We start from the raw sequence: 19,557 nt of genomic DNA, 5'->3' as shown, positions 1-19,557 counted from the left end.
CCAATTTCATTTCATCACCTGCAGAGATTTACGCCAAGCCCAACAAGTATCCTCTTAATTACCAAATTCTGGCAACACGATCTATTTCTGGTGTTCCAAGATCTGACTCTGCTGACCTCCTGGAAATGCCAGAACAGAACCAGAAACACCACAAACCTTCTGTGCTTTCCGCTGCTGGAGCACTAAGCACTCCCGCAGCTCCAAGGCATTCTCAATGGAAGAGCATGCCAACCCCACAGCCCGAAGCACTGCCACCCCTCCCCTTAGCTTCTCCACCGGGTCGACAGAGAGTGCTGCTCAGCTTGCCCCAGTCTCAACCTGCCCTCTCAAAGACAAGCATGACCTGGTCTCTCATGGGCCAGGGAAGGAAACCCAACAATTCATTGAGCGTCTGTGTGGAACACAGGAGAGAGTTCCCAGTTTATCAACCCTCAGGACCCCGCTGACCCCTCTGGCTTCAATTTTCACAACTGCTCTCGTCCCCAAGCACATGCAGACTCCAATTCCACCCAACTGTGGGGTCTGCAGGCCTCGGGGCACTGTTCCTCCTCACATCAGGGTCCCGGGCTCTCTGAGCACAGCACAGACTACTCCTTCATTGTGCGACATTGTGTAGCTCGAGCCACCAGCAAGGCCTGCTCCCGTGGGTCCTGAGCAACAAACACCTTGGAATGGGAGTTCCTTGCACTGGTTTTTTTCTTCAAAATGTAGGCATCTCCCACAGAAAATCCCCTTCTCTACTGCCCCGGGCTGCAGCCCCACAATCGCTGAGGAGGACCAACGTTCCAGGCTAGCCTGGTGATAGGCTGGTGCTCCTCACAGAGTGGACCCTCAAAGCCAGTGAGAGAACCACAAGGAGGGTCAACGGCCCATCGCGGTTGGGGTGCCCTTCCTCCAGAGCCCTGTGGTCCTCACCCAGAAATCTGTGGGGCTTTCCCCTCCCCAACAATGGCTCCACTTCCGCACTCCAGGCAATGCATGTGGATCATAACAGAGCTCGACTCCATGGGGTTTCAATGGTGTGTCTTCAGAATTACATCACCAAGCTTGTCTTCCAAGATGCCTCTGTGTGGATTGAACCTCCAACCTTCTGGTAAGCCACCAAATATATAAACACTTCCACAGCATCCAAGCTCCACAGAACCCCATACCCTTCCCGGCCAAAGCCTTCCTTCCCAAGTGACAAAACCCCCCTCAACTCGGGTTCCTCTTTGAATACAACAAGCTAATCCCGTTTTTGTTTTTCTGTTTTTCCTTAATGTCAACCCTGAATATATGAGCTCATTTCCCAGAGGGGAAGAAGAAGACCCTAATTAGGGCTTTGAACCAACCTGGCTCACCTCACCTCATCCACCCCTTGGGTTCAGGGGCTCTATGAGCTGATGCACTCCAGAGAGGCCCAATCCTGCCAACCAGCCAGGCTGCCCCGCTCCTGCTCCCGGAACAGAAGGAAGGAGTGCTGGCCTGGGCTCTGGGTGCCCTTAGCTAGCAAGTGAAAGTACAGCCCTTACCCACTCAACCAGCCTCGGGATCTGCACACCTCTCCTCCCAATGCCGAGGCCTAATACCTATGAAGGGCTGCCCCACCACCTCTGGGCGCTTGGAGGGGCCCCTCTCTGCCTCAGGCTTCCATCATGGAATAGGGATGGGGGTGGGCAACGGAGGCTGGGGCTGGTCCAGGGAACCTCTCTGGACAGCCTGGCAGGTCTGGCGAGGGATTTGGATTCCCGCAGCCCCCCAGACAATGCAATTATTCTTCAAATGTGAAAACCACCAAGACATCCCAGACCAGCTGCTTCACACAGCCGCCCAGACAAAGGGGCTCTGTGTCTGTGGGTGAGGCTCCTCCCACCCCTCAACCCTAGGGAAGGGCTGGGCTCAAACCCCTCCCCACCTAGCCCTGCTCACCCAGACCAACCAGGAAGTGAGAAGCAGGACTGCTGAGCTAGCCACAATCCGGGTCCAAGGGGGTATAAGCATGGGGGGGTGGGAGTGAACAGGAAGCCCCCAGAGACAGGAGGGGAGGGGACACGGGCCCAGGCGCCCAGCTGCAGATTCAGAATCCAGCTCTGTCGCTCCTTTGCCATGTGACCCTAGACTAGTAGTGCTTTCTCTTCTCTGGCCTCACTGGGCCCACCTCTGACCTCTTACCCCAAAGGCCCACCCAGCATCTGTACCCACTGCCTGGGTGCACCCGTCTAAACCCCAACCCATGCTTAGCTGACCTCTTTAGTCTTCAAAGTTTCCCACCGGCCTGGTGGAGACGGGTAGGATTCGATCAGACAGTCCAGGGAAAGGTCTGCCCCAGCGAGGGCCCCGTGGAGGGGAAGGAGGCCGGAAGGTACTCACAGAGAGCAACTGGAGAGGGCAGGGCCACTTCTCCGTGGGCTCAGCACTAAGTTTCTCTAAGAGATGGGCTCAGGCTTGAGTTGTGTTCAGAATCCAGTTCAGCTTTGACCCCAATACTCACATCAGACTGGGCCTTACCCTGGGCATTGGACTGCCCACAGGTGTGCATGCCTGATCTTCAAAATTCTGGGAAACCCCCCCCTGCCCGCCCGCCACACACACACACACACACACACACACACACACTTTGACTTGGCTCTCTACCCACCAAGGGACAGAGATGGTAGCCTCATTCACTAAACCCTGTTCTAGAACACTCTACTTTGCCACACACACACACACAGAGGCAGATGTGAGAAAGAGGCTCGAACTTCCTTGACGCACGAAAAGGCGATTTCAACAATGCCTTTGCTTTCTGCCCCATCTCTTCCACACAACCAGACATAGCAGGTCCTGAGAGCACATTTTTAAAGGACTTTGTAAACCGATGTCAGAAAGAACGGGTACAGGGGGGTCTTGGGGGCCAGTGCTACATGGAAGAAAGCAGCCCTTGGCCAACAGATGGGAGCCAGGGGTGCAGAGAGCACAGCTCCTGCACATACCAGTGGGCAGGATATCGAGAGGTGAGCAATCTGGCCCCTCCTTTACTCTAAGGGGAGCGCTGCGGGATATGAGCACCGCCTCCCCTCACCCCTCCCAGGCCAGTGGCTGGTCTGTTGTCACAAGGAGACAGGCACACAGATCACCAGATTGGTTGCTCGGCACTCTGGCCCTTAAAGAAGCAAAAGGCCGTTTCAGCAGTGACAGGCCCAGGGACCGACCACATGCCCCAGGCCTCAGGCTAGACATGGAGCTTGGGTGAAGAAGAGGGGGGAAAGCATGAAAGGAAGGCAGAGGAAGAGTAGGGTCTTTCTTTCTTTGTTGTTGTTTTGCTTTGTTTTAAAACAGTTTCATTGGCCCATAATCCACACATTCAATAGTTCAATCATATCCAGAAGTTATGCAGTCATTATCACAATCAATTTTAGAACATTTCTCCTTTACGGTTACTCATTATTAGCGTCTCATTTTACCCCAGTCTCCTCTGCCACATCTCCAAGAAACCATTCCTCGACTTACTGTCTATAGATTCACCCATCCTGGGTTTCATACACGTAGAGTCTTTCTGATGGGTATAATGCTTTGTTAGGGGCCTAGATGGCTGTGCCCCCAAGTGTCACCTCCCCAAAGCCTCCTTCACTATAGTGGAGCAGGAGGGGCTGAGATGGGGAGAAGGAAGAAGAAAGAAACTCCCCTGTTCTGAGGTGCCCAAGTCACCAGAGCCCTCGGAGAGCCCCAGAGAGATGCCTGTCTCTCTTTTACACACATGCCCAATCACAAAAGTACACTTCCTGGTCACCCAGCTTAATAAATAGCTTTCTCTTTGGGAGGACACCATATACCACACGGGACCTGGGGTCAAAGCACCTGCTTTTGAGTACCTGTGGGAATAATTGCCATCACTTATGATCTGAATGGCCTTATCGGTGAAGTGGGGGAAAAAGAGTACTGTCCCACAGGGCTGGGTGTGGTGGTGTATTTATGCAGAAAGCTTAGCCCAGAGCCAGAAGGAAGCAGGAATGGTGGTTCTATTTTCCTACCGGCCCAAGTGTGAACACAAGTTGAGGCCACCACAAGGAGGTCAGGAGACCAGATAGGAATGAGGATGGGAAAAGTCCAGCCAGTAGGAAGGTCACGGATCCTCTGCCTGACAACCTCTAGCTCAGAGAAAGGCATCCCATCCTGCTATGGTGACACTGCTAAGATCTGATGACAAGGAGAGAACGGGATTCAAGCGATGGCCTACCCCATTTTCCAGTAGTCCTAAAACCTAAGGACAAGGAGTTTGAGGTTAGCAGTCCAGCAAGTAGACAATCTGTGTGATTACCAGCCTCTAAGATGGCTTTCAATGGTCCTTACCTCCAGGTGTTCACCTACATCCTAGCATTGTCCTCCCCCCAGGCTGGCCCAGATAACCAACAGAGGATTACAGTAACCATAGAATGTGGTGAGTCCTGGGGATGGAGTGGTTACACGTCTGGCTGCTCACTGCAAGGTCAGCAGTTCAAAACCACCAGCCACTCCTCAGGAGAAAGACAGAGCTCCATCTTTCTACTCCTTTAAGGGGCTCCAGTCTTGGAAACTCACAGGGGCAGTTCTCCGCTGTTCTATCACTATGAGTCAGGTTTCACTATCGGATGGCAGTGAACTTGGTTCAGTGGCTTCCAAGTCTGTCATAAAAGGCACTGTTGCTCCCTTCTTGCTCTCCTGGACGGCTTCCTCTGGGAAAGCCAGTCACCATGTCACGGGGCCACTCAAATACTTCAATGGAGAGGCCCACGTGGCAAACAACTGAGGCATCTGGTAAAGGCCAAACCATCTTTGCCAGCAAGCATATGTAGAAACCACCCTGGAAGTGGATCCATCAGCCCCAACCAAGCCTTCAGATGGCTGCAGCCCCGCCAACATCTGACTACACCACCCTGAGAGCCCCCAAACTGGACCAATCTAAACTGCTTCCACATTCCTGATCCATTGAAGCCATGAGGATAATGGGGGTGGGGTGGCAAAAAGTTCCTGGAAGAATGAAAACATCGTGGAATCTTCGTAGCACTCTTTGGAGGCCCCGCAAACGTGCATTGTTATTTCAGAGGCCCAGGTGTGTGCAAGCGGTTGACACGCTTGGCAGTTAACCCAAAGGTTGGTGACTCAAGTTCAGTCACTGGTTCCTGAGAAGAAAGACCTGGCACTCTACTTTAGCAGGATCAGCCCTTTCCTTGGGAGTCAGTCAGACAGGGGAGGTTGGGGGCGGGGGGAATGGGGAGCTAAGGAGGATGGTGACAAAAATGAAGACAATGTGCAAAACTGATTGCGGTGACGACTGTACAACTCTCCATGATGGGATTGAACTACTGGATTGTATGGTATGTAAATCATATGCCAATAAAACTGTTAGGGAAAAATCATAACAACAACAAAAAGATATAGTCCAGGAAAAAAAGAAAGAAGCATGAAAAACAAAGAAAGAAATCCCGGCCATTGAGAACAGCATGGCGCATGTACAGGCTGAAACACCTGGGCGCATGACACAACCAACTCATATATTAACACACAGCCACGGCTGACAACCACAGCTGACAACCACAGCTCCAAACAAGGGGTTCTTCTTTCTCATGGTTTTAACTAACTGAATTTGGAGGTCATTTATTACATAGCAATAGATCAGTAATCCAATCAGTAATTCTCTCCTGCTGAGGAAATTCCCTAGGCATACCCCACATCCTCTCCCCAGCCTCATCTTCCTCATCCCGAAAATGCAGAGGAAGGAAGGAGGGGGCAATCCAGCCAGTGCCTCCCTCTTACACAGCCCAGGAGCCCATCCAATACACTCACCTGGTGATTTTTAGGAAATATCAATACCCAAGTCACACCCAGATTTCTTAGAATAAAATAACTCTGGGGTTTTTATAATATACCGAGACTTGACCCTGGATTGTTTAAGCCAGAGTCTTCAGGGTTGGGGCTGAGCATGGATATTTTTCAAAAGGGCCGTTCAGAGGATGATTTCTCCCCTCCTTGTGGGAGAGCTGGGCTCCATTTCCAGCCTGCCCCTCCTGCACAGCTTCTCCCTGTTGGTCAGAGGGCAGTGGCAAGCTGCTGGGATGCTGAATAGGTTTCAGTGGACCTTCCAGACTAAAATGGCCTCAGAATGAAGGCCTGGCAATCCACTTCAGAAAATCAGCCAATGAGAACCTTAGGGATCAGAATGATTGGAGCGCAGCTGCTGGCTGTGGCAGCATCTCAGCCCACTGTGAGTCGCCAGACCCATCAGCAGCTAGCACCACCACCAACCACCACACAGTGCCACCCCCAGCCAGCCAGCTCCTGACCAGCCCAGACCTGTCGGGGTCAGTTTGGGGGAGGAGGGGGCAGAGAGCACTGCCCATCACCATTCCTATACTGGCCAGCCTTCATGTGAGCATCTCAGCTCGGCATCCCTTTCTCCCTGTATCTCCAAGGTCTGCTCAGCCTCACTCCTGCCGGGACTGAGTCTGTCGAGGAGAGGGCTGGGGGCTTGGGAGAGGTCTTGTGTAATACAGGCGGCCTGTGTTTGTCTGCCCTAAGACGCAGGCCTACTGCTGCAGGAGACCCCGACCCCCACTAGGCACAGCCAGGGATAAGGGTTGTGATGACACAGGGCGAGGGGAGGGCCACCTAATGGGGGTGGAGAGAAGAGTTGGAGAAGACTTCCACAGATGTGCAAAGGCTCCTCTTACAAGGTCAATGCTCTAAATTCGTGAAAACCAAAGCTACCGCTTTTCTGTCCCTTTCAGAAGCCCATAGGCCTCGCTGCCACCACCACGGAGGGTACATACTCACATACACACACACACACACACACACACACGACCCTGTGTGGCCTACCCCAGCCCTACCGAAGTGCTCCTAGTAGCCTGAGGACTACCCCAGCCCCTCCTGAGCTGACAAGGCCCAGGCAAAGGCCTGCCTGCATGGCCCAGCTCTCTGTGAGGCATAGACCTGGCAGGCACCACCTCAACCCTCCAGAGAAGGGCAGCGGGGCAGCAGGATGGCCACACAGCAGACTGCAAACAGTGCGAGCAGTGTGGAGGCCAGCGTTGGGGGAGGAGGCATCCCGAGACACGGTTGAAGGCTGAGAAGCTGGGGTGGGGCCCAGGGCAGCCGCAGGGGCAGCAGGTGGGAAGCAAAAATACAGACAGGTATGAGACAGAAAAATGAGGCCTACGTGATGTGAGGCAAGGAGGAAGCACCAGCAGGTGTGTCATTCTTTCATTCAAAAATGTTTACTGCCTCTGCCCCTCCCTCCTGCCCTCAGGGATAGAACCCCCCCCCCCCACCCCTGGGGAAAGTGACACACACACAAAGCAAAGCCCTGTGGGCAAAGAGGAGGTCCGGAGGGACTCTCTGGGAGCCAGGCCAAGCGAGGAGCCAGAGGGGAACCAAACCAGGCTGGCTGGCAAATCACTCCCCCCTGAAGCTGGAGCAGGGGCCGTGCCAATGGAGAGACTGCTCCTGGGTGGGATGATATGCCACTGCTAGGGAGGTGGCATTGAGCAGAGGAAGTGACCGCGGCAGGAGGGATCAGAGAAATGGCAGGATGTGGGAGTGAAGGGTAGGGCGGGGTCAGGATGACTTGGGTGACCAGTCATGACACGCTGGGACAAACCCTGACAAATTCCAACTGTGTCAACTGGCTGCCCTTTGCCCTTCATGGCAAGCCTGTGAGGCAGGAAAGAGGAGCTATGGACGCCTAATAGTTTGGCCTAGGACCTGCGATAGGAGCTGGATCCCCACACTGATTCTAGAGCCCAGTCCTTTCCTAGAGCCCAGGAAACACACACACACACACACACACACACACACACACACACTCAGCCTTCACTTCATTAGGCACCATCTGATGGCATGGCCCTGCCCAGCCCCTGACCCCAAAGACCCACCCATTCTGCAGAGATGAAAGCCAGCAGATAAAGAGGTCCCCCCCACATCCAACCACGAGGCTTCTCCCCTCTCCCTTGAGGTGAAGGAAAAGAGCCCAGTCAGCACTTCCCACGGACTCTTTCAAACCCACTTTCAAAACAGGCTCCTGAAAAGCTCAGCCAGGCACAGTTCCCCCTTGGTGGCCCTCGTGACTCCCCACAGAGCCTGTTGATGCTTCCAGTCCTGCGAGGAAGGGGGTCTCCCATGAGCCCTCTCCTGATTCTCTCCCGAGTCTCTGGACCCATTTGTCCTGGCATGGGACCTGCATCCCAAAAGAGACATTTCAACCTCCATGGAAATCTCTAGAGCTGTCCCAAACTTCCAGAGTCTGGGCTGTTAGCATTCTGGGGGATGGAAGCAGAGTCTCCTCCAGCTTAAACTATTTGCCTGCAAAAATGTCTCTCCTATAGCTTCACACGGGGTTATAACCAAGGCAGGTGGCATGCCTGATCACACAATGACCCCCCCCCAAAAAAAAATCCCAGGCACAGGATAAAGTCCATTGTTTGGAAGTCGATTCTGATTCATGGAGACCCTGTATGAGAGGGCACAGAACTTTCTTTAGTGACACCATTGTAAGGGTCTGAACCACCTACCTTTACGTTGGTGTTGAGCGCAAACCATTTCCACCACAGCCAGCTCCTTAACCAACCTGTGAGCCCTTCCTGTGCCAGGCCTCACACCAGGTACTTTGAATTCGTTACATGACTGAATAGTCACAATCCCCCTGGCACCCATTATAGGTTCATGGGCCTGTGGAGGCCACTCAGATAGAAGGAGGGGCTGAGCTGGGACCAAGCAACCCCCACCTCATCTCTTTAGTCTTACCTGCTGCCCTGTTCTCAGGCCCCATCCAGCCTCCCCGGTCACCCGGCGTAGAGACTGCCCTTGCTTGGCACTGCTCCTGCCTTACCCCGCCGCACGCCCCCTCCCTCACACGCACTAACTGGCACTGCACACATTGTGCCAGGCACTTGGCGTTGCCAGGAGCTGTCCCAAAGCCTGGCAGCTCAGGCCAGCTGCATGGCCAAAACCTAGGACTGCCACCCATCAGGAGGCCACCTCCCTTGTAGCCAGGTGCTTGGGTTGGGGGTGTTGGGGAGGGAGCAGGTGTAGGCCACCCTAGTATCCCTGCCCTGAGGAGACTGGCTCAAAGCTTGCTAGGACTAAGGTGTGGTAGGCCACAGCCTCGCACCATCATGGTGCCCCCCCTCCATTAGTGGGGATAGGGACAGTGGTCTAATTGCTTCTGCCAATGTAAAAGGGAATTCATTCTAAGAGCAGGGCTCCCTCCAGTCACCCCCTCTCTCACTGGCAGGGTTTTTCCCTCCTGGAACCATGAGGGAGGGAGAGGGACAGGGGGAGGGGAGGAGGAGGAGGTAAGGATAACTACTCCTCTAGCAAGTAGCAGGGGCCCTTAACCAAGGGTTCCCCATTAAGCTCAGCCCTGAGGCAGGCCTGCCTGCTTCCCAGGCACTTGGGCTGAAAAGCCAGCTTTGTTCATTTCAAAACATGCACGTGGGCCCTGAGCTCAAAGCCTGGGACTTAATCCATGAAAACACCTACGGAGTTAAGGCACCCAGTGTGGACAATAAACATATTCTCCAAGCCCCTTTGTTGAGTTCAAAAAGAGACTTACTAACTCACTAGCTTTTGAAATCGAGAAAGGTTCCTTCTTGTAATTCTATCATTCTTGCAGTCCCGACATTTTTTTTCTTTTTGATGAGCTTTTTGTTTTGTTTTTGAAGTGCAGAGCTAAGCAGTCTGTGCAGAGTAGTTTGCCTCACCCCAAAAGCCCCATCATTCAATGAAAAGGGGGTGCAGAGAGAGTCCACAGCCTGCCCCTGACACAGCGGGATCTCCAGATTCACTTAGTAAGATGCGAAGACTGAAGAAGGCTTATCGTTCCTCACATCCCACAAAAGGGACCCAGTGCACTCCAAGCCTTCTCCAGACTAACTTAAAGCTTTTGTAAGTGACTTTAAAAATTCATATTGCAAAATAAAACTGACTAGGAAGCATGTGTGTGCTTAACCTTTCAAGGCCTGGCTTTAAACTTGCTGAGACCGTTTGCCCAATTTGAGGTGCTGGGTGACTTCTGCTTGCATGGCACCCTAACGTCTAGCCGACTAGGGTCTACTTCTTACCAGCTCTCCTGGGAGCAGGAGAAGTGGGTTGCTGAGCTAAGCTGGTTTGGGGAGGTTTGGTTGTAGGTGGGAGATGCACGCCACTGCAGGTTTGGGGACAGGCTCTGGGAAGAATGTGGGGAAAGGAAGGACATCAGACCTGGTGGCCCTGGCTCGAGAGCTAGCCATGCCATTTGCTGGCTCTGCCACTGTCTCCATCTGTGAAATGGGGTCACAGCGCAGGCTCCATGGGATAGTGAGGGGAGGGTAGGAACTATGTGTCCGCTGGAACCTGGCACAAAGTTGGCAAGGGGCAGTGTGGCTCTCTATTCTGCTTTGTATCTCATTTTCAAGTGCTCTTTCCTCCTGGGTCTTCAATTACGCCTTCCTTAACACACTCCCTGCAAGAACTGGTTGGAGGATACAGGGATCTGAACTGGGGGGGGGGGGTGCTGGGAAGCTGCACCCTCCAGCCAGGCCACCGTGCTCAGGCAGAGCCAAAGGCAATGCTTTTCTTTATCCTCACCCTCCGGGCCCTGGCATAGAGTGCAAGAAGAACCTTGGGTTCTTCCTGTTTGAGGAAGAAAGGGGCACCGCTTGGCTGGGGACAAAACACACTTGGCTTCACCACCCAGGCCTCTCAGTCGCATCTCCTGCATGACTGTTTGAAATGTCAATCCTCTTGCCCCCCCCCACCCCCCGCCAAGGGCCCAAACACAGAGTCCTCACACTTCGGAGGAAATGAGGTGTGGCGTGGGACACGCAGGGCAGCCTCAGTGGCCCGAGGTCCCTGCCAACCACAGGAAGGGAAGGAAAAGGAAGCAGGGGCCGGGCCCTTTGAGCCCTCCACCACCACCTCCTGCCCTTGCGACACCCAGTGCTTCCAGGAAGGTGACATGGATGAGATTCTTAGTGCTTGGGGAAAATGACTCAGTTCCTCGGATAAGGGTCATATAAGCAACCTGACCTCTCCCCAGACCTTTAGCTATGAAAGAGACCACTGTTGCAGTGAGGGTGTGCCATGGACAGGGTAGGGAGGTTTCATGAGCCTTTGAACCTGCTCTTGCTACACACCAGGCCCGTGGTCTAATTAGACCACGGCTCTGCTCCATCGCTGCCTTACTCAAAGACCTTCTATATCTCCCCCTGCCTGGCCTAACGAATCAAAGCAGGTGCCTGCCACCTCCTCCCTGACCTCAGGCTACCTGTCCCCTTCTCACCACCTGTGCCCAGCAACCAGATTCTCCAGCTCCCACACCCAGGCTAGGTCTACAAGGCTCCTCTACTGCTCCAGCTCTCTCGGGAAGCCAGCTGGCCAGCCTGGCCCTTACCTCACTCCGCCCCTGTGTATGTGCACCTCTGATCTAATCAGGACCCCAGCCCAAGCTGCACACTGCTCTCAGCTGCCTTCTGTGTCTCCCCTCCACCTCCTACTACATCAGCACACAAGTGAGGGTGGCCACAGGTACTCCAAGGTCATGCCCACCTTCAGAAAGAGGTCATTCCATCCCATTGAATAGGGAAAATTTAGATACTTGTGCAGAAATTACAACCCTGCTCTGCTAACCTTGTCGATTCAGAGCTGTGTGAGAACTTTCAGAACATGTTGATGACAGGGAGGTATAGGACGATAGGCCCAGGGACAGCAAATATTAGATCCCTAAGATCCTACAGGCCCTTCCATGTCCCTTATTCACTCACCCAGAGTCCCACTGCTGGGAAGCCGATTCCAACTCACAGGGACCCTGTAGGACAGAGTGGAACTACTCCCTGTGGTCTCTGAGGCTATAAATCTTTACAGGAGAAGAGAGCCTCATCTTCCCCCCCACAAAGTACCTGGTGGGTTTGATCCACTAATCTTGCAGTTGGCAGTACAATGCTTAACCCATGGTATCACCAGTGTTCCTCATCCATCCAGTAGATCTGAAAGCTCAGGGCTGGCTCTAATCCAAGTCCCTGCCAGGTCACCTGTTCCTCCCTCTACAGTGCTCTTTTCTTTCACTGGCGGTCCCCATTGGGCTACAAGGTCAACAGTTTGAAACCACCAGCCACTCCAAGAGAGAAAGATGAGGCTTCCTTCTCCCTTAAAGAAGTACAGTCTCAGAAACCCACGAGGATCATTCTATAGGGTTGCTATGAGCCAGACTCAACCCTATGGCAGTGAATTTGGTCTTTGGGGGACAGTCAAAATGCTTCCCATCCCACCAAGTCCATGTCCCCTAGAAAGCCATTCACCTGTCCATCCTGCCTCCCCTCCCTGGCTCTGCTGACCCCATGCAGCCCACTGAGCCCACATTTACACGCTCGTGGTGAGCAACATCCTTCTGCATCAGGTGTGCATTTTCCTGGCCGGGGGAATATTATTAGGAAGTCGTAATTTTGTTTTTAAGATTTCCATGGTCAGATCCATTTGGGACACATGAAATAGTTCCTTTTCTATGTATCTTGTCAGAGCCCTTTTAATTCCCTTAAATGCATTTGGGATCTCCAAAGGGGAGGTGGGGGTGAATTTACAGACTCTTCCCTGTTCAGTGCACAATACATTTTAGCTACTCACAGGTGCTGGTAGCCTTGAGGTTTCACAAACAGATTCGTCTGTCAGAAAAGCACCCCTCCCGCTTTCCTCAGTACAGCCTGGCCCAGTAGGCATGGGGCTTGCCCAGCCCAGTCCTGCCATTTAGGGGATCTGTGGAGCATCTTGGAGCCCCAGAGAGTGCTGGGCTGTTAAGTTAAAGGCCGGCAGTTTGGACCCACTAGATGTTCTAAAGTAGAAAGTTGAAGCCATCTGCCTCCATAAAGGTTACAGCCTTGAAAACCCTGTGAGGCAGTTCTACTATGTCTGCCCTTTAGGATCACTATGAGTTGGAACAGAGTCGATGGCAATGAGGCAGGGTTTGGGGAGCTTGGTCTGACAGCACTTCAAGTCCTTCCCCTGAAAGTCCTTCTTGGCACTACCCAGAGGCAGTGGTTGTCCTTGCCACCCTCCTTTGGATGAGCTGAGGAGCCCTGGCAGGTGCTTTAGGCTGCTAACTACAGAGTCAGCAGTTCAAAGCCACCAGCCGCTCCTCAGGAAAAAGACAAGGCTTTCTACTCCCATAAACTAAAAATGTACAGGCATGGAAATTCAAAGAATAGTTTTATACAGTCCTTACAGGGTCGCTATGAGTCAGAATCAATTTCACGCTCAGGAGTTTTGAGTGAGTGGGTGCTACCCTCTTTGCCTGACCAGCGCCCTCAGGGACAGCCACTGCCCCAGGACCAGCGCCCTCAGGGACAGCCACAGCCCCAGGACCAGCGCCCCCAGGGACAGCCACTGCCCCAGGACCAGCGCCCCCAGGGACAGCCACTGCCCCAGGACCAGCGCCCCCAGGGACAGCCACTGTCCGAGAAAAGCAACCAGTGATCTCAAGGCTTTGCACCAGGAGTCTTGGGAGACACCACCCTCACATTCTACCCCTCAAAAAAAGGCAAGCTGGGCAGTCCTTCCATGCAGACTCTGCCCTCTCTCTACTCCGTCACGAGCATGCAAGGGTTAATATCACACCAAAGTAAAATGTGCTTGTTGCCACTCAGGAAGCTACAGCGACACCCCGCACCCCACCCCACCCCTTACCCCCCACCATCCCATCATTCCAGCAAACTCTGTGATCGGGACCCAGCCCCTCAGAAAGGAAACTGGCCTCTCATTTTACAGAGGCGAGCACTGGGTCCTCAGAGGGGAGCAGACCTTTGCCTGTAGAAGCCCACCTGGGGTAGAGTCGAGACCCATTCAGGATGCCCCATTCCCAGTGCCGGGGAAGGTGGCATTGGGGTGGAGGATGAGCCCTTACCACAGTAAAAGAACCCGTCTATTGCGAGTGCTCACGCAGATGATGGCTCTGCAGCTCCAGGGACCTTGAGGGCATTTAAAAGAAGACGCCATGGCTGAGGGTGATTCTCCCCAGCAGGGCCCCATCCTGGCTGCAGGAAGGGTGTGGACCCCAGATTGGCTCCCCACAGTGTCTGGCTCAGCTGTGGGCAGAGATAAGCTCCCCTGTGTGCTGCCTGCTTGTCAACTCGCCCTGGGGCACGGTCACCCAAGACAACTCCCATGCTTTGGGGAGAGCCTGATACTCACTGCCTCCTTCCCAGCCTGAGCCCTGACACCCAGATGTCTTTCAGGCAGCAGCATCTCCTAGCTAAGTACCTCCTGCAACCCCTCACCCTCTCCAACACATCTCCCTGCCCTGCACAACCCCCACCACCACCAAAACGAGGTCCACAGGAGCTGAGATCATCCCCCTTCATGTGTTCAGGTCCCACCTGAACTCCCCCTGCTCCTGTCCCTACAAACCCAGATCAAAGTCCTCCCTCCAGGTAGCATGGTCCCCCCTGAACCAGCGCATCGTATACCCCAGAGCTTACTTGGCTGGATCAGAACCTGTGCAAGCTGCGAGCCAGTTCTCTGAGTGGTGAGCTCTACCCAAGCAACTGCACCCTCTATAACAACTGCCGATGTCCCTCCGGGGCCTTGGGAAGTCCTTATATCATGACATCCAGACTCAGCAGCTGGGTAGCCGTGACCCTGTGCTCAACCTGGCTTCTCCCCAGGCTGAGTTAGGTAGAGGGAGTGTCCCGGTGAGAAATGTTATCCTCGCCTCTGGCAGGACTTCAGGACCCTCTGCCTCCAGGACACCAGGCTAAATTGCACACTGGTGTGACTCGCTCAGGTTTCCTGAAGAAGATGGTAGTGCCCTGTGTTCCCAGTGGCGCGGCAGACCAAGTGCCAACTATAGTTACCTGTGCCAAGCGACCTCTCATCAGGAAGGAAATCTATGCTGATCCCTAACCTGCCTACCTCCTGCTATGCCACGGCCTTCCACTGCAGGTCACAGACCCCCAGGGAAGTCTGGTTTCCCAAGGCCATGCTTGAAGCACCTCACAACAGTCTAGATGGAATCCTAGACCCAGGCCCCTGTCACATCCATCTCTCCTCTTCTGGGGCAGTTAGGGCCTTAAGAAGCCGGGGAAATAGATACCGCTGACCCCACCGGGGTGGGACACCTCTAATGGGGGTACCTCTAACTGGCAGAAACAAGAGACCACTCAACCTGTGCCAGATGCCCCGTTACTCAGCCCAGGCCTGGAGTCCTTCCTGCAGGGACACCTCCTCTCTCACTCCAAGCAGGGGGTTCCTCCACTACAGCCGAGGTGGTTCCCAACCCTGAACCGGACATCTTGCCAGGTGGCAAGAAAACCCACCTGTTGGTTAAGAAGCCCACAGCCGGGCAGGATGTATATGAGTGAAACGCAGAAGGCAGTGGGTTAGAATCCACATTCTGGAGCCAGGCTGCCTGGGCCACCAATCTTGGCTTTGTCCCTACTTAGCTGTGTGACACTGAGCAATATCGTACAAAGGTGTCTCAGTCTTTCCATCTGCAAAATGGGAGTAAGACCTACTTTATTGAGTGGTTTAAGAGCATTAATGTTTGCTGCATCCTTAGAACACTCGGTGTATTGTGAGGATGCTATGCCACAGCCCTGGTCTGTCTCTTGCCCTCTGCCTACTCTCCCTCCACCTCCCCCATGAGCTGGCCCCCTGGTTCGCACCCCCAGGCATGCCAGTCCCACCCCACAGCTAGGCATTCAGCCCGTTCTCCCACTACTCATCTCAGAGGGCCACTCTGTCCAGGGTCAAGCTCCCTTCCCACCTTGGTGGCCTCCTCTGTGGAAGTAAGGAATGCTGTAGGGGCATGGAGGAGCCCTGGTTGTGGTGTGGTTATGCATTGGTCTGCTAACCACAAGGTCAGCAGTTCGGAACCACTTGCCACTCCTCTGGAGAAAGATGAGGCTTTCTGCTTCCATAGAGGGCTTTATAGTTCTACCCTGTCCTCTCGGGTGGCTATGAATTGGAATCGACTCAGTGGCAGTGAGTTTGGTTGGTGGGGGAAAGGGCACGATCTACGTGAGACCGCTCAGCTCCAGTTTCCTCCCCTCCTCAATGCCCTGAGCCCCAGGGCTGGGCTCCTGGCAGTCATCTAAGGGAGTGTGCTAAACTAAATCTCACCGGCTGGCTGCCCAGGCCACACCATCTCCCAAGTTAGGGGGTTCTCCACCATGTACTCGCCCACCCTTCCACTGAAGGGGCCTCGGTTCGTTTCCTCCACAGTGAACAAAGGGAACCATTCTTCTTCAACCCCACCGTGACCCGCAGTAACTCCACATGTCCCACGCTTCCCCTGTCCTCAAGCCACCCAGACCTTCCCCGCTTCCCTTTTTCAGAGCCCAATAGCCACCTCAGATTCTTGCAACTGTTTTTGTAGAACTAAAATCTTCAGGGGTCACTTAGCGCCACTTTAGGGCTCCCATGCTGTCTGCAGTACCCACCTCTTTCAGCCTAGCCAGATCCCAACCTTCCCACCTGGCTCAAGATTTCCTGAGCATCAATAACGTGCCAGGTAGTGTGTGAGTTGCTCCACAGACAGCAGTGGGCTCTCCGGGAAATTTTTCAACCCTTGAAAAGCTGACAAAGTCAAATAAACATACAACTGAAACAAGCAGTTATGGGCTGGCATGAACATAGAGAAGAGAGCAAACCAGGTACTTTGACAAAATATCAAAGGGTGGAAACCTCTACCCAGACTGGGTATTTAGGGAAGGCATATGAGCAAGGAACATTTAAGCTGAGAACTAAAAGGTAAGATACTGAACCAGCCCAGTTACAGTATTCTGGCCAGAGGGATCAGCATGAGCAAAAGCCCTGGGGCAGGTAGAGGCTTAGGGTATTAAAGAGGCACAAGTGATTTGGCGTGGTTGTCAGGGCAGGCACAAAGGGGACAGTGGTCAGGGTGAGGCTGGAGGGGTGGGGGGGTCTGTCATGGAGGGTCCAGTGGGTCAGGGGAGAGCTTTGAGGTTTCACTCCCAAGTTCGTTTTCTTCTAAACCATCAGGTTGCGGAGGAGTGGGGTGACCTCATGTATTTCTTTCTAAATCATTCTTGCTGCTCTATTAAAATGGATCAGTGGAGGGCAAGTGCAGACATGGGAAGAAGAGTTAGCAGCAACCGCAGCAGTGCAGACAAAACAGAATGGCAGCTTAGCCTGGGGCGATGGCCCTGAAGTCAGAGGCAGTAAGAGAACAAACTTTGCAGGGGGACAAAATTCAAAGGATTTTCTGTTGAACGGGTGTGAGGAGAGTGGGAAAGGAGAGAATTGATGCCACCGGATGTCTATCTTTATAGAAATGGCCAGGCCTGGGATGGATCCTGTTTGGGGAGGTGCCACCAAAGGTCCTATGTTACCCAGGTTAGGTTTATTCATATCTGTGAGATATTGAGGCACCAATCATCCTATGGTGACTAGCTAGAAAGGCTGGGTCCAGACAAGATTTGCTCTTTAAAACCATGAGGATGAAAATCATATACATGTGAAATCTAAGTGTTTAGGAAATAATACTTGATTTGGAAGACCACACACACAAGGAAGGAGCTGGGTAGGGAGTATGTATGTAGAAGGGAAGGGGGAAAGGGATTGCGGGGGGCTGGGGGGTGAGCCCTCCAGTATTTAGTTCCATGAAGCCCTTGTTGGCAAACAAGACTAAGAAAGGGCCGCCAGGGAGAGAGGGGAAGGAAACCAGAAAAAAAAAGAATGAAGATATTGGACCAAGGAGTGGAAGAAGGCCTGATTTCGGGGGAATGTGGGACCAAAGTCAAGTCAAGTGGGCTGAAGAGTCCAGGCAACGGGGTCAGGCCAGCTATAAGGGACTCTGGAGACATGGGGTCACAGCTGGAGGGGCCTGAATGGTCAAAAAGTCAGAGGTAAAATGGGAGGTGAGGCAGCCGAAGCTGTTCTTACACTAAAGAAGTCACTGATTTAAAAAAAAAAAATGGTGAGGTGGACGGTAGTAAATCCTACCACGTGGCAGGAATTGTGGGTTCAACAGCATCGGTGGCTATAAGGCAAGGTCAGAGGTTCACATCCACTGAGGGAGTAAGCTGAAGCTGTCCCCTCTCATAAAGATGCATCGTTTCCGACACCCTATGAGCAGTTCTACTCGGTCCTATAGGGTCACCATGAGTTCGGGTCGAAGCCAAGGCAGTGGATTTGGTCTTAATTTGGTTTTCCTTCGCTAACAAGAAGGAGGAGGATAGAGGTGGACGAAGCAAGGGCCTTCACAGAACATCTTTCCGATGCCCTCCCTATCCGTGCCCACTCCAAGTGACCGGAGGTACCTGCTGCCCCAAGTTACCCCACACAGACTGTCATGGGATGTAACACCAGTTGGCACTTTCTGCAAACAGCCAGGGGCCCCATCTCACCATACCTGCCTGACACCTAGCTCATCCCATCATCAGGCCTATGTTCCCTCCTGCGGCCAACACCAAGGAGGTTTGCTGGAAGGGCCCTCCACCTGCTCTGAGCAAGACCCAGGCCCAACCCCAGGCCAGGGAACACTCAAGCCCACCCTACCATTTTTCCAAGCCTGACCCCCACCCAGACCCTCTAGTGGGCCCTCCCAAGATCGCTGCTCTTCGTGCTTCCAAAGCGCGCCTCCAGGCCTCCAAAGCACAGAGCACCGAAGGAGAGGGACGCAGCCTCTCCCTGGATTCCAGCTGTCTCTTCGTAGCCACCCTCCGGGCCGCCCGGGTCGTCGCTGGGCGCCCGCACCCGGCTTTGTCTGCGCCCACGGAGGGCACCCGCTGGGCACCCTGGGTGCTCTTTCCCGCAGGCACACAGCTCTCGGGGACCCGGCTGTCTTCTACCCGGGCCGCCCGGGGCTGGACCTCCGCTTCGCTGCAGAGCAGCGAGGGGGGCGCGGCGCCCCCGTTCTCGACGAGCCCCCCGCAACGCCGCACACCCCAACCTCCCGTCCGGGCGCCGCGCTGGCGGCCGGAGCCCGGGGCCGGCCGAGCCCTCGGGACCCACGGGGGCCGCTCCCGGCCCCTCACCACTCCCGCGGGCGGCCGCAGCCCCTGCCAGCGCCGGGGCGAGCGCCCGTGGGCCGCGAACCGGAGAGGGGCGCGCGGTACCTTTCCCTGCTGAGCCGGGGAAGTCAGTCTGCGGCGAGTGGCGCTCCAGCCTCGGCCTCCTCCGCCTTCCCTCCTCCTCCAGCCGCCTGGCTTCCTCCTCCAGCCGCCGCCGGGACCTTAGGGGCAGGAGCCAGCCGCCGCGGCCTGTGTGGGGCCCCGCTCCGCCTCGCGTCCCCTTCCCACCCCGCCCGGTCCTCTCGACCCCGCCCCGCCCCGCCTCTGGGCGGGGCCTCGCTGAGCTCCTCCCCCGGCCGGGCCGCCGGGAGCCTGGCAGCTGGAGACCGTGGAAGCTCGCTGGGGACTGCGCTGTCTCACCTGAGCCCTTCCCTGTCCGCTCATGGTTGGTCCCCTCACTAGGCGCCAAATGTCCGCCCTACTCCCCAGAAGAAAAGCAGTCAGCCTCCTGAGCGCCCTGTGCTGGGTGAAACGAAAATCCGAGGCTGCCTACAAGGCGACGGTCAGAACCAGGACCTGGACCTCAGTTTACCCAAAAGTCTCCGAGGCTTCCTTTCCGATG

The 19,557-nt window shown here is 54.5% G+C and overlaps 1 protein-coding gene across 3 annotated transcripts in view; it reads right to left on the bottom strand.

Moving 5' to 3' along the window:
• SMOX (spermine oxidase) overlaps positions 1-19,191 on the bottom strand; it is a 46,468-nt gene extending 27,277 nt beyond the window's left edge. For all 3 annotated transcript variants that reach the window (XM_075563960.1, XM_075563958.1, XM_075563959.1), the window contains exon 1: positions 19,041-19,191. The gene's annotated coding sequence lies outside the window, so the exon portion shown is untranslated. The remainder of the gene's footprint in view (positions 1-19,040) is intronic.
• Between the last annotated feature and the right edge of the window lie 366 nt (positions 19,192-19,557).

Source organism: Tenrec ecaudatus, chromosome 12, assembly GCF_050624435.1.
Source record: "Tenrec ecaudatus isolate mTenEca1 chromosome 12, mTenEca1.hap1, whole genome shotgun sequence".
NCBI classification, from domain to species: domain Eukaryota; kingdom Metazoa; phylum Chordata; class Mammalia; order Afrosoricida; family Tenrecidae; genus Tenrec; species Tenrec ecaudatus.
This window is presented reverse-complemented; position numbering and strand designations above follow the sequence as displayed.